The following is a 13,267-nucleotide window of genomic DNA, read 5'->3' as shown; positions in this document are numbered from 1 at the left end:
TCGCAGGGTCCCTTCAGAGTTGGGACCGGAGAGTCAGGCCTCGTCTTGAGTGCAGGAATGGAACTCTGCTTGCCTCTCGAGTTGTTCATGGGATGACAGGCCTCTTATCGAGCTGTGTGTGGATCCTGCGGCTTTTACCGAATGATGCACGGGAGTGTCAGTGACCCTTCATTTTGTGCCTTCGTCTACAGGGTTCCCTTCGAATAGGTGTCCGGGCATCGGGTTCTTCTCAAGAGTGGGCCGGGAAATCGGGGTATTTCGGCCTGTGACACCACCCACGACGCTATGTCTCAAATTTACTCGTGAGACCGGCCTCATCCTGAGGTGCGCCGGGAATGTGGGGAACCCCTTCCAAACAAAGCAGGGGAATAGACCCTCCTGTCTCGAACAGGAGGGGAGAAGGTGCTCAGATGAAGTGGTGCGGGAACCTCGGTGTTCCTGTCGAGTGAGACCGGCGTGTCCGGGAACATTTGGTGTCGCATCAAGGGTACAAAGTACCGTTTCGCACTTCAAGACGGAACGTGGTTCTTTTCTTGAGACGCCATAGCAGCAAGGGCCTCATCTTGGGATGACGTTGGAAACACGTGGTTTTTCTCGAGTTGCGGCGGGATTCTCGAGTTACGAAGGGGATTTCTGGCTTCCTCTTGTGTTGGCCCAGGGAAGCCCAATCTTCCATTCGAGTTGCGAGGGAGAGCTGGGGGTTGCGCTCGAGTCACTGCAGGGCAAAAGAAACCTCATCCAGGCTTGTGTCTAGGACCTAATGTTCCTCTCAAGGGATGACTGGGATCTTGGGGTTGCATTCTAGACTCACCCAGGAGTCAGGCGTCCTCTCGAGGGGAAACAAAGGACTTCTCTCTCTTCTCGAGTCGCGACGGGTATTTCTTGGAGCCCACTGAGTGGACTAAAGGGAGTCAAGCCTCCTCTGGAGTTTGGAGAGAGGACTCGGGATTGCACTCCAGGACATGCAGGAAAAGAAGGCCCTCATCTCACAATGTCGGGGGGGGGGGTCTCGGTGGTTTTACCGAGCTGCAGCGCCTGTGTTGGTTTCTCAGGAGGTACGACGGGGAGCTCAGTGAGCCTCTTGTGTGGCGCCAGGGAAGTTAGGTCTCGATGCGTGTGGCGAGGGGGAGCACGTCATTGCTCTCGAGTCATGGTAGGGGAATCAGGCCTCTAGACGCGTTGAAGGACTCTCAAGATCTCTCTCGGGTCTTGGCAAGAATACCTGGGTTCCCTCGACTTGTGCCGGTGACCTCAGGGAGATTCTCCGGGTGCCTCTGAGAAGTCAGGGATACTGTGGAGTTGGGAAAGACCTCTCGGGACTCCACTGGGTTTGGTGAAATGGAAGGGGGCCTCATCTCGAGGGGAGGCAGGAACCTCAGGGTTCCTCTCCATTTCTGATTCCGATCGCAGCCCCCTGCATAGTTGGGAGAGGTGAGTCAGGCCTTGTCTTGTGTGCAGGAATGGACCTCCGCTTGCCTCTCGAGTTGTTCACTGGGTGACACGCACTTGTTGAGCTGTATGAGTAACCTGCGGTCTTTTCCGGACGATGCACGGGGGTGTCAGTGCCCCTTCGTGTTGTGCCTTCATCCACACTATCTTCGAATAGGTGTCTGGGCATCGCGTTCTTATCAAGAGCGGATCGGGAAATCGCGGTCTTTCGGCATGTGGCACCACCATCGAGGCTACGTCTCGAATTTCCTCGTGAGACAGCCTCATCTGAGGTGCGTGGAGAAGGTCGGGAACCCCTTGCAGACAAAGCAGGGGAATTGACCCTCCTTTCGCGATCAGGAGGGGAGAAGGGGCTCAGATGATGTGGTGCCAGGAACCTCGGTGTTCCCCTCTAGTGCGACCCGTATGTCGGGGAACTTTTGGGGTAGCATTAAGGGTGCCAAATATCATTTCGCACTTGAAGACAGAACGTGGGACTACTCTTGAGACGCTGGAGCGGGCAAGGGCCTCATCTTGCAATGACGGGGGAACCACGTGGTTTTTCTCAAGTTGAGGCGGAATTCTCGAATTACTCCTGGGAATTCAGGCTTCCTCTTGTGTTGGCCCAGGGAGGTCCAATCTTCCATTCGGGTTGCGAGGGAAAGCTGGGGAGTGCTCTCGAGTTACTGCAGGGCAAAAGCGACCTCATCTAGCCTTGTGTTCAGGACCCAATGATCCTCTCCAAGGGCGACAGGGATCTCGGGTTTGCATTACAGACTCACCCGGGGAGTTAGGCCTCGTCTCGAGGGGAAGCAAAGGACTCGGCTATCCTCTCGAGTTGCGACGCGTATCTCTTGGAGCCCACTGAGTGGTCTAAAGGGAGTCAACCCTCCTCTTCAGTTTGGAGAGAGGACTCGGGATTGCTCTCCAGGCCATGCAGGAAAAGAAGGCCCACATCTCGAGATGACGGGGGCGTCTCGTGGGTTTTCTCGAGCTGCGGCGCCAGTGTGGGGTTTCTCACGAGGTACGACGGGGAGTTCAGGTAGCCTCTCGTGTGGCAACAGGGAAGTCAGGTCTCCATGGGCGGGGCAAGGGGGAGCGCGTCATTGCTCTCAAGTCAGGGTAGGGGAATCGGGCCTCATGACGGGTTGAAAAAGGACTCTCGATGTCTTTCTAGGGTTGCGGCAGGAAACCCTGGGTTCCCTTGACTTGTGCCGGTGACCTCAGGGAGCGTCTCAGGGTGCCTCTGAGAAGTCAGGGATACTGTGGATTTGGGAGAGGCCTCTCGGGCCTCCTCTGGGTTTGGTGCAATGGAAGTGGGCCTCATCTCGAGTTGAGGCAGGAACCTCAGGGTTCTGCTCCTGACTTCCTGGAGGCCGGATCTGACTCAGATCGCAGGGTCCCTGTTGAGTTTGCTCAGGAGTGTCAGGTCTCGTGTTCTGCGGAGGAATGGAACTCCGCTTACATCTCAAGTTGTTCAAGGATAACACCACTTTTCGTGATGTGTGTGGAACCTGCGGGTTTTTCGGAGATGCACGGGGGCGTCAGTGCTCCTTCCTGTTGTGCCTTCATCCACAGGGTTGCCTTCGAAGAGGTGTCCGGGCATCGTGTTCTCCTCAAGTGCGGACCGGGAAATTGGGGTCTTTCAGCATGTTGCACCACCCACTAGGCTACGTCTCGAATTTTCTCGTGAGACCGGCCTCATCCTGAGGCGCGCAGGAAAGTCCGGGAACCCTTTCCAAACAAAGCAGGGGAATCGACCCTACTTTCGGGATCAGGAGGAGAGAAAGGGCTCAGATGAAGTAGTGCCGGGAACCTCGGTGCTCTCCTTGAGTGAAAGTCGGGTAACTTTTCTGGTTGCATCAAGGGTGCCAAGTACCGTTTCGCACTTCAAGACGGAACCTGGGACTTCTCTTGAGATGCTGTAGTGGGCAAGGGCCTCATCTAGCGCTGACGGGGGACCCACGTGTTTTTTCTCGAGTTGCGGCAGGATTCTTGAGTTACGATGGGGAATACAGGTTTCCTCTTGTGTTGGCCCAGGGAAGTCCAATCTTCCATTCGAGTTGCAAGTGAGAGCTGGAGATTGCTCTCGAGTCACTGCAGGGCAAAATAGAGCTCATCTAGGTTTGTGTCCAGGACCGAGTTTTTCTCTCCAGGGGCAACAGGGATCTCGGGGTTGCATTCCAGACTCACCCGGGGAGTCAGGCCTCGTCTCGAAGGGAATGAATGGACTCCGCTCTCCTCTCGAGTCGCGACGGGTATCCCTTGGAGCCCAAGAGTGGCCTAAATGGAGTTAAGCCTCCTGTGGAGTTTGGAGAGAGGACTCGGGATTGCTCTCTAGGCCATGCAGGAAAAGAAGGCCCTCATCTCGCGATGACGGGGGCGTCTCGTGGGTTTTCTCAAGGTGCAGTGCCTGGTTAGGGTTTCTCACGAGATAGGACGGGGAGCTCAGGGAGACTCCTGTGGTGCCACGGAAGTCAGGTCTCCATGGACGTGGCGTGGGGGAGCGCCTCATTGCTCTCGAGTCATGGTAGGGGAATCAAGCCTCAAGACGCTTCGAAGAAGAACTCTCGAGGTCTTTCTCGGGGTGTGGCAGGAAACCCTGTGTTCCCTCGACTTGTGCCCATGACCTCAGGGAGCTTAGCGGGGTTCCTCTGAGAAGTCAGGGATACTGTGGAGTTGAGAGGGGCTTCTCGGGACATCACAGGGACTGGTGCAATTGAAGAGGACCTAATCTCGGATTGAGGCAGTAACGTCAGGGTTCCTCTCCATTTCTGACTCGGATAGCAGGGTCCCTTCAGAGTTGGGACAGGAGAGTCAGACCTCGTCTTGTGTGGAGTAATGTAACTCCGCTTGCCTCTCGAGTTGTTCACGGGATGACAGGCCACCTGTCGAGTTGTATGTGGAACCTGCGGTTTTGGGGGACGATGCACAGGGGTGTCAGTGCCCCTTCGTGCTGTGCCTTCATCCACAGGGTTACCTTCGAAGAGGTGACCGGGCATCGGGATCTTATCAATAGTGGACCAGGAAATCGGGGTCTTTCGGCATGTGGCACAACCCACGAGGCTACGTCTCGACTTCCCTCGTGAGACTGGCCTCATCCTGAGGTTCGCCGGGAAGTCTGGGAACCCCTTCCAGACAAAGCAGGGGAATCGACCCTCCTGTCGCCATCAGGAGGGGAGAAGAGGCTCAGCTGAAGCGGTGCTGGGAACCTCCATGTTCTCCTCGAGTGAGACCGGGGTGTCAGGGAAATTTGGGGGTCGCATCAAGGGTGCCAAGTACCGTTTCACACTTCAAGACGGAACATGGGACTTCCCTGGAGACGCTATAGCTGACAGGGGCCTCATATTTCGATGACGGAGGAGCCACGTTGTTTTTCTCCAGTTGCCGCGGGATTCTCGAATTACAATGGGGAATACAGGCTTCCTCTTGTGTTGGCCCAGGGAAGTCCAATCATCCATTCGAGTTGCGAGGGAGAGCTGGGGATTGCACTTGAGTCAATGCAGGACAAAAAAGACCTCATTTAGGCTTGTGTCCAGGACCGAGTTTTCCTCTACAGGGGCAACACGGATCTCGGGATCCCATTCCAGACTCACCCAAGTAGTCAGGCCTCGGCTCGAGGGGAAGCAACGGACTCTGCTCTCCTCTACAGTAGCGACGTGTATCTCTTGGAGGCTACTGAGTGGCCTAAAGGGAGTCAGGCCTCCAGTGGAGTTTGGAGAGTGGACTCGGGATTGCTCTCTAGGTCATGTAGGAAAAGAAGGCCCTCATCTTACGATGATGGGGGCGTCTCGTGAGTTTTCTCGAGCAGCGGTGCCAGTGTGGGGTTTTCATGAGGTAGGACGGGGAGCGCAGGGAGCCTCTCGTGTGGCGCCAGGGAAGTTAGGTTTCAATGGGCGTGGCGAGGGGAATGCGTCATTGCTCTCCAGTCATGGTAGGGTATCGGGCCTCAAGACGCGGTAAAGAAGGACTCTCGAGGTCTTTCTCAGAATGCAGCAGGAAACCCTGGGTTCACTCGACTTGTGCCAGTGACCGCAGAGAGCTTCTGAGGGTGCCTCTGAGAATCAGGGATACTGTGGAGTTTTAGGGGCCTCTCGGGACTCCACTGGGTATGGCGCAATGGAAGAGGGCCTCATTTCGAGTTGATGCAGGAACGTCAGGTTTCATCTACATTTCTGACTCCGATCGCACGGTCCCTGCAGAGTTGGGAAAGGAGAGTCAGGCCTTCTCTTGTGTGGAGGAACGGAACTCCGCATGCCTCTCTAGTTCTTCAAGGGATGACAGGACACTTGTCGATCTGTGTTTGGAATCTGCGTGTTTTTCCGTACTATGCATGGGGATGTCAGTACCCCTTCGTGTTGTGCATTCATCCACAGGTTTGCTTTCGAAGAGGTGTCCTGGCATCGGGTTCTTGTTAAGAGTGGACCGGGAAATCGGGGTCTTTCCGCATGTGGCACCACCCACCAGGCTACATCTCGAATTTCCTAGTGAGACCGGCCTCATCCTGAGGTGCGCCGGGAAGGTCGGCAGCCCTTGCAGACAAAGCAGGGGAATCGACCCTCCTGTCTCGATCAGGAGGGGAGAAGGGGCACAGATGAGGTGATGCCGGGAACCTCGGTGTTCCCCTCCAGTGAGACCAGTGTGTTGGGGAACTTTTGGGGTCGCATCAAAGGTGCCAAGTACCGTATCGCACTTCAAGATGGAACGTAAGACTTCTTTTGAGACGCTGTAGTGGCAATGGCCGCATCTTGCGATGAAGAGGGAACGACGTGGTTTTTCTCGAGTTGTGGCGGGATTCTTGAGTTACAACGGGAAATTCAGGCTTCCTCTTCTGTTGGCCCAGGGAAGTCCAGTCTTCCATTTGAGTTGCGAGGGAGAGTTGGGGATTGCTCTCGAGTCACTGCAGGAAAAAAGAGACCTCATCTAGGCTTGTGTCCAGGACCTAATGTTTCTCTCCAGGGGCGACAGGGATCTCCGGTTCACATATCAGACACACCCGAGGAGTCAGGCCTCGCCTCGAGGGGAAGGAAAAGACTCCGCTCTCCTCTCGAGTCGCGACGGGTATGTCTTGGAGTCCACTGAGTGACCAAAAGGGAGTCAAGCCTACTGTGGAGTTTGGAGAGAGGACTCGGGATTGCTCTCCAGGCCATGCTAGAAAAGAAGGCCGTCATGTCGCGAAAATGGGGGCGTCTCGTGGGTTTTCTCTATCTGTGGCGCCAGTGTTTGGTTTCTCACGAGGTATGACGGGGAGCTCAGGGAGCCTCTCGTGTGGCGCCAGGGAAGTCAGGGCTTCATGAGTGTAGCAGAGGGAGCGCGTCATTGCCCTCGAGTCATGGTAGGGGAATCAGGCCTCAAAATGCGTTGAAGAAGGACTCTTGAGTTCTTTCTATGGTGGCGGCAGTAAACCCTGGGTTCACTCGAATTGTGCTGGTGCCTCAGGGAGCTTCTCAGGGTGCCTCTGAGAAGTCAGGGATACTGTGGAGCTGGGACGCGTCTCTCGGGACTCCACTGGGTTTCGTGCAATGGAAGAGGTCCTAATCTCGAGTGGAGGCAGGAACCTCAGTGTTCCTCTTGTGACTTCACTGGCGCTGGTCTGATTCGGATCGCAAAGCCCCTGCAGAGTTGGGACAGGAGAGTCAGGCCTCGTCTTGTGTAGAGGAATGAAACCCCACTTGCCTCTCGAGTTCTTCAGGGGTGACAAGCCACTTGTTGAGCTGTATGTGGAACCTGCGGGTTTTTCCGGACGATGCACGAGGGTGTCAGTGCCCCTTTGTGTTGTGCCTTCATCCACAGGGTTGCCTTCGAAGAGGTGTCCAGGCATCGGGTTCTTATCAAGAGCGTACCGGGAAATCATAGTCTTTTGGCATGTGGTACCACCCACGAGCTACGTCTCGAATTTCCTCGTGAGACTGGCCTCATCCTGAAGTGCCCCGTGAAGGTCGGGAACCCCTTACTAACAAAGCAGGGGAAGTGACCCTCCTATCACGAACAGGAGGGGAGAAGGGGCTCAGATAAACTGGTGCCGGGAACCTCGGTGTTCACCTCGAGTGAGACCGATATTTCGGGGAACTTTTGGGGTCACATCAAGGGTGTCAAGTATCGTTTTGCACTTCAAGACGGAACGTGGGACTTTTCTTGAGAAGCTGTAGCGGGCAAGGGCCTCATCTTGTGATGACGAGGGAACCAAGTGCTTTTTCTCGATTTGCGGCGGGATTCTCGAGTAACAAGGGGAATTCAGGCTTCCTCTTGTGTTGGCCCAGGGAAGTCCAATCTTCCATTCGAGTTGTCAGGGAGAGAGGGGGTTTGCTCTCGAGTTACAGAAGGGCAAAAGAGACCTCATCTAGGCTTGTTTCCAGGACCTAATGTTCCTCTCCAGGGGAGACAGGGATCTCGGGGTTGCATTCCAGACCCACCTGGTGAGTCAGGCCTTGTCTCGAGGGGAAGCAAAGGACTCCATTCTCCTCTCGAGTCGCGACGGGTATCTCTTGGAGCCCACTAAGTGGCCTAAAGGGAGTCAAGCCTCCTGTGGAGTTTGGAAAGAGGATTCGGGATTCCTCTCCAGGCCATGCAGGAAAAGAAGGCCCTCATCTCGCGATGACAGGGGCGTATGGTGAGTTTTCTCAAGCTGCGGCGTCAGTGTGGGGTTTCTCACGAGGTACGACAGGGAGCTCAGGGAGCCTCTCTTATGGCGCCAGGGAAGTCAGGTCTCCATGTGCGTGGCGAGGGGGTGCGTGTCATTTCTATAGAGCCATGGAAGCAGATTCGGGCTTCAAGACACGTTGAAGTAGGACTCTCGAGGTCTTTTTCCCATTGTGGCAGGAAACCCTGGGTTCCCTCGACATGTGCCGGTGACCTCATGGAGCTTCTCCGGGTGCCTCTGAGAAGTCAGGGGTACTGTGGAGTTGGGAGGGGCCTCTCTGGACTCCACTGGGTTTGGTGCAATGGATGAGAGCCTCATCTCGAGTGGAGGCAGGAACCTCATGTTTCTTCTCCTGGGTTTCCTGTCGCTGGTACTGACTCGGATCGCAGTTTCCCTGCAGAGTTGGTACAGAAAATCAGGTCTCGTCTTGTGTGGAGGAATGGAACTCCACTTGCCTGTCGAGTTGTTCACGGGGTGACAGACCCCTTGTTGAACTGTGTTTGTAACCTGCGGGTTTTTCTGGACGATGCACGGGGGTGTCAGTGCCCCTTCGTGTTGTGCTTTCATCCACAGGTTTTCCTTCGTAAAGGTGTCAGGGCATCACGTTCTTATCAAGAGCAGACCGGGAAATCGGGGTCTTTCGGCTTGTGGCACCACCCACGAGGCTATGTCTCGAATTTCCTCGTGAGACCTGCCTCATCCTTAGGCACGCTGGAAAGGTCGGGAACCCCTTCCAGACATAGCAGGGGAATCGACACTCCTGTCGCGATCACGAGGGGAGAAGGAGCTCAAATGAAGTGGTTCCGGGAACCTCGGTGTTCCTTTCGAGTGAGACCGGTATGTCGGGGAATTTTGAGATTGCATCAAGGGTGCCAAGTACCGTTTCGCACTTCAAGACAGAAAGTGGGACTTCTCTTGAGTCGCTGTAGCGGGCAAGGGCCTCATCTAGCGCTGATGGGGGAACCACGTGGATTTTCTCGAGTTTCGGCGGGATTCTCGAGTTACGATGTCGAATTCAGGCTTCCAATTGTATTGGCCCAGGGAAGTCCAATCTTCAATTTGATTTGCGAGGGAGAGCTGGCGATTGCTCTCTAGTAACTGCAGTGCAAAATAGACCTCATCTAGGCTTGTGTCCAGGACCGAGTTTTCCTCTCCAGGTGTGACAGGAACTCGGGGTTGCATTCCAGACTCACACGGGGAGTCAGGCCTCGTCTCGAGGGGAAGCAAAGGACTCTGCTCTCCCTTCAGGTCCTGACAGGTATCTCTTGGAGCCAACTGAGAGGCCTAAAGAGAGTCAAGCCTCCTGTGGAGTCTGGAGAGAGGACTCGGTTTTGCTCTCCATGCCAGGCAGGAAACAAGTCCCTCATCTCGTGATGACGGGGGCATATCGTGGGTTTTCTCGAGCTGCGGTGCCTGAATGGGGTTTCCGAAGAGGTACGACGGGGAGCTCAGGGAGACTCTCTTCAGGAGTCAGGGAAGTCAGGTTTCCATGCGCATGGCGATGGGGAGCGGGTCTTTGCTCTAGAGTCATGGTAGGGGAATCGGGCCTCAAGACGCGCCGAAGGACTCTCGAGGTCTTTCTCGGGTCGCAGCAGGAAACCCTGGGTTCCCTGGACTTGAGCCGGTGACCTCAGGTAGATTCTCAAGGTGCCTCTGAGAATTCAAGGATACTGCGGAGTTGGGAGGGGCCTCTCGCGACTCATCTGGGTTTGGTGCAATGGAAGAGGGCCTCACCTCGAGGGGAGACAGGAACCTCAGGATTCCTCTCCGTTTCGGACTCCGACCGCAGGGTCCCTGCAGAGTTGGGACAGGAGAGTCAGGCCTCGTCTTGTCTGAGGAAGGGAACACCACTGGCCTCTCGAGTTGCTCAGGGGGTCTCAGGCCCCTCGTCGAGCTGTGTGTGGAACCCGCGGGTCTTTGCGGACGATGCACGGGGGTGGCAGTGCCCCTTCGTGTTGTGCCTTCACCCACAGGGTTGCCTTCGAAGAGGGGTCCGGGCCTCGGGTCCTTCTGAAGGGCGGAGCGGGGAATCGGGGGCGTTCTGCATGTGGCACCACCCACGTGGCTCGTCTCGAATTTCCTCGTGAGACCGGCCTCATCCTGAAGTGCACCGGGAAGGTCGGGAACCCCTTCCAGACCACGCAGGGGAATCGCCTCTGCTGTCGCGATCAGGAAGGGAGAAGGGGCTCAGAGGAAGCGGTGCCGGGACCCTCGGTGTTCCCCTCGGGGCAACCCGGCATGTCGGGGGACTCTTGGGGGTCGCAGGAAGGCTGTCAGGGACCGTTTCGCCCTTCAGGGCGGAACAGGGGACTTCCCTTCAGACGTCGTGGCGGGCAAGGGCCTCATCTTGCCAAGAGGTGGGAACCACGTGGTTTTTCTCGAGTTGTGGCGGCATTCTCGAGTTACGACGGGGATCTCAGCTTTCCCCTTGGGTTGGCCCTGGGAAGCCCAATCTTCCCCTCGGGTTGCGAGGGAAAGCTGGGGGTTGCGCTCGAGTCACTGCAGGGCCGAAGAGACCTCACCTAGGCGTGTGTCCGGGACCTAATATTCCTCTCCAGGGAAGGCAGGGATCTCGGGGTTGCATTCCAGGCTCCCCCGGGGAGTCAGGCCTCGTCTCGAGGGGAAGCCAAGGACTCTGCTCTCCTCTCGAGTCGCGACGCGGGTCTCTTGGAGCCCCCTGAGCGGCCTGCAGGGAGTCCAGCCTCCTCCTCCGTTTGGAGAGAGGACCCGGGATTGCTCTCCAGGCCATGCAGGAAAAGAAGGCCCTCAGCTCCGGAGGACGGGGGCGTCTCCGTGGTTTCCTCGAGCAGCGGCACCCGTGGGGGTTTTCTCCCGAGGCACGATGAGGATCTCAGGGAGCCTCTCGTGCGGCGCCAGGGAAGTCAGGTCTCCATGCGCGTGGCGAGGGGGAGCGCGTCCTGGCTCTCGAGTCACGGGAGGGGACTAGGGCCTCGAGACGCGTTGAAGAAGGACTCTCGAGGTCTTTGTCGGGGGGCGGCGGGAAACCCTCGTTTCCCTCGCCTTCTGCCGGGGACCTTAGGGAACTTGCCAGGGTGCCTCTGAGAGGCGAGGGATCCTGTGGAGGTGTCGGGGCCCCTCGGGACTCCGCTGGGTCTGGCGCAACGGAAGAGGGCCTCACCTCGAGGGGAGGCAGGAACCTCAGGCTTCCTCTCCGTTTCGGACTCCGACCGCAGGGTTCCTGCAGAGTTGGGACAGGAGAGTCAGGCCTCGTCTTGTCTGAGGAAGGGAACCCCGCTGGCCTCTCGAGTTGCTCAGGGGGTTTCAGGCCCCTCGTCGAGCTGTGTGTGGAACCCGCGGGTCTTTGCGGACGATGCACGGGGGTGGCAGTGCCCCTTCGTGTTGTGCCTTCACCCACAGGGTTGCCTTCGAAGAGGGGTCCGGGCCTCGGGTCCTTCTCAAGAGCGGACCGGGGTCTCGGGGGCGTTTGGCATGTGGCCCCACCCACGTGGCTCGTCTCGAATTTCCTCGTGAGACCGGCCTCCTCCTGAGGTGCGCCGGGAAGGCCGGGAACCCCTTCCAGACCACGCAGGGGAATCGCCTCTCCTGTCGCGATCAGGAGGGGAGAAGGGGCTCAGAGGAAGCGGTGCCGGGACCCTCGGTGTTCCCCTCGGGGGACCCCGGCGTGTCGGGGGACTTTTGGGGGTCGCAGGGAGGCTGTCAGGGACCGTTTCGCCCTTCAGGGCGGAACGGGGGACTTCCCTTGAGACGCCGTGGCGGGCAAGGGCCTCATCTTGCCAAGAGGTGGGAACCACGTGGTTTTTCTCGAGTTGCGGCGGGATTCTCGAGTTACGACGGGGATCTCAGCCTTCCCCTTGGGTTGGCCCTGGGAAGCCCAATCTTCCCCTCGGGTTGCGAGGGAAAGATGGCGGTTGCGCTCGAGTCACTGCAGGGCCGAAGAGACCTCACCTAGGCCTGTGTCCGGGACCTAATATTCCTCTCCAGGGAAGGCAGGGATCTCGGGGTTGCATTCCAGGCTCCCCCGGGGAGTCAGGCCTCGTCTCGAGGGGAAGCCAAGGACTCCACTCTCCTCTCGAGTCGCGACGCGGGTCTCTTGGAGCCCCCTGAGCGGCCTCAAGGGAGTCCAGCCTCCTCTTCCGTTTGGAGAGAGGACCCGGGATTGCTCTCCAGGCCATGCAGGAAAAGAAGGCCCTCAGCTCGCGAGGACGGGGGCGTCTCCGGGGTTTCCTCGAGCTGCGGCGCCCGTGGGGGTTTTCTCCCGTGGCACGACGAGGATCTCAGGGAGCCTCTCGTGCGGCGCCAGGGACGTCAGGTCTCCATGCGCGTGGCGAGGGGGAGCGCGTCCTGGCTCTCGAGTCACGGGAGGGGAATAGGGCCTCGAGACGCGTTGAAGAAGGACTCTCGAGGTCTTTCTCGGGGGGCGGTGGGAAACCCTTGTTTCCCTGGCCTTCTGCCGGGGACCTTAGGGAACTTCCCAGGGCGCCTCTGAGAGGCGAGGGTTCCAGTGGAGGTGGCGGGGCCCCTCGGGACTCCGCTGGGTCTGGCGCAACGGAAGAGGGCCTCACCTCGAGGGGAGGCAGGCACCTCAGGCTTCTTCTCCGTTTCGGACTCCGAACGCAGGGTCCCTGCAGAGTTGCGACAGGAGAGTCAGGCCTCGTCTTGTCTGAGGAAGGGAACCCCGCTGGCCTCTCGAGTTGCTCAGGGGGTCTAAGGTCCCTCGGCGAGCTGTGTGTGGAACCCGCGGGTCTTTGCGGACGATGCACGGGGGTGGCAGTGCCCCTTCGTGTTGTGCCTTCACCCACATGGTTGCCTTCCAAGAGGTGTCAGGGCCTCGGTTCCTTCTCAAGAGTGGACCGGGGAATAGGGGGCGTTCGGCATGTGGCCCCACCCACGTGGCTCGTCTCGAATTTCCTCGTGAGACCGGCCTCATCCTGAGGTGCGCCGGGAAGGCCGGGAACCCCTTCCAGACCACGCAGGGGAATCGCCTCTCCTGTCGCGATCAGGAGGGGAGAAGGGGCTCAGAGGAAGCGGTGCCGGGACCCTCGGTGTTCCCCTCGGGGGACCCCGGCGTGTCGGGGGACTTTTGGGGGTCGCAGGAAGGCTGTCAGGGACCGTTTCGCCCATCAGGGCGGAACAGGGGACTTCCCTTGAGACGCCGTGGCGGGCAAGGGCCTCATCTTGCCAAGAGGTGGGAACCACGTGGTTTTTCTCGAGTTGCGG

Source organism: Bubalus kerabau, chromosome 13 (assembly GCF_029407905.1).
Source record: "Bubalus kerabau isolate K-KA32 ecotype Philippines breed swamp buffalo chromosome 13, PCC_UOA_SB_1v2, whole genome shotgun sequence".
Taxonomy (NCBI): Eukaryota; Metazoa; Chordata; class Mammalia; order Artiodactyla; family Bovidae; genus Bubalus; species Bubalus kerabau.
Note: the sequence above shows the minus strand (reverse complement) of the source record.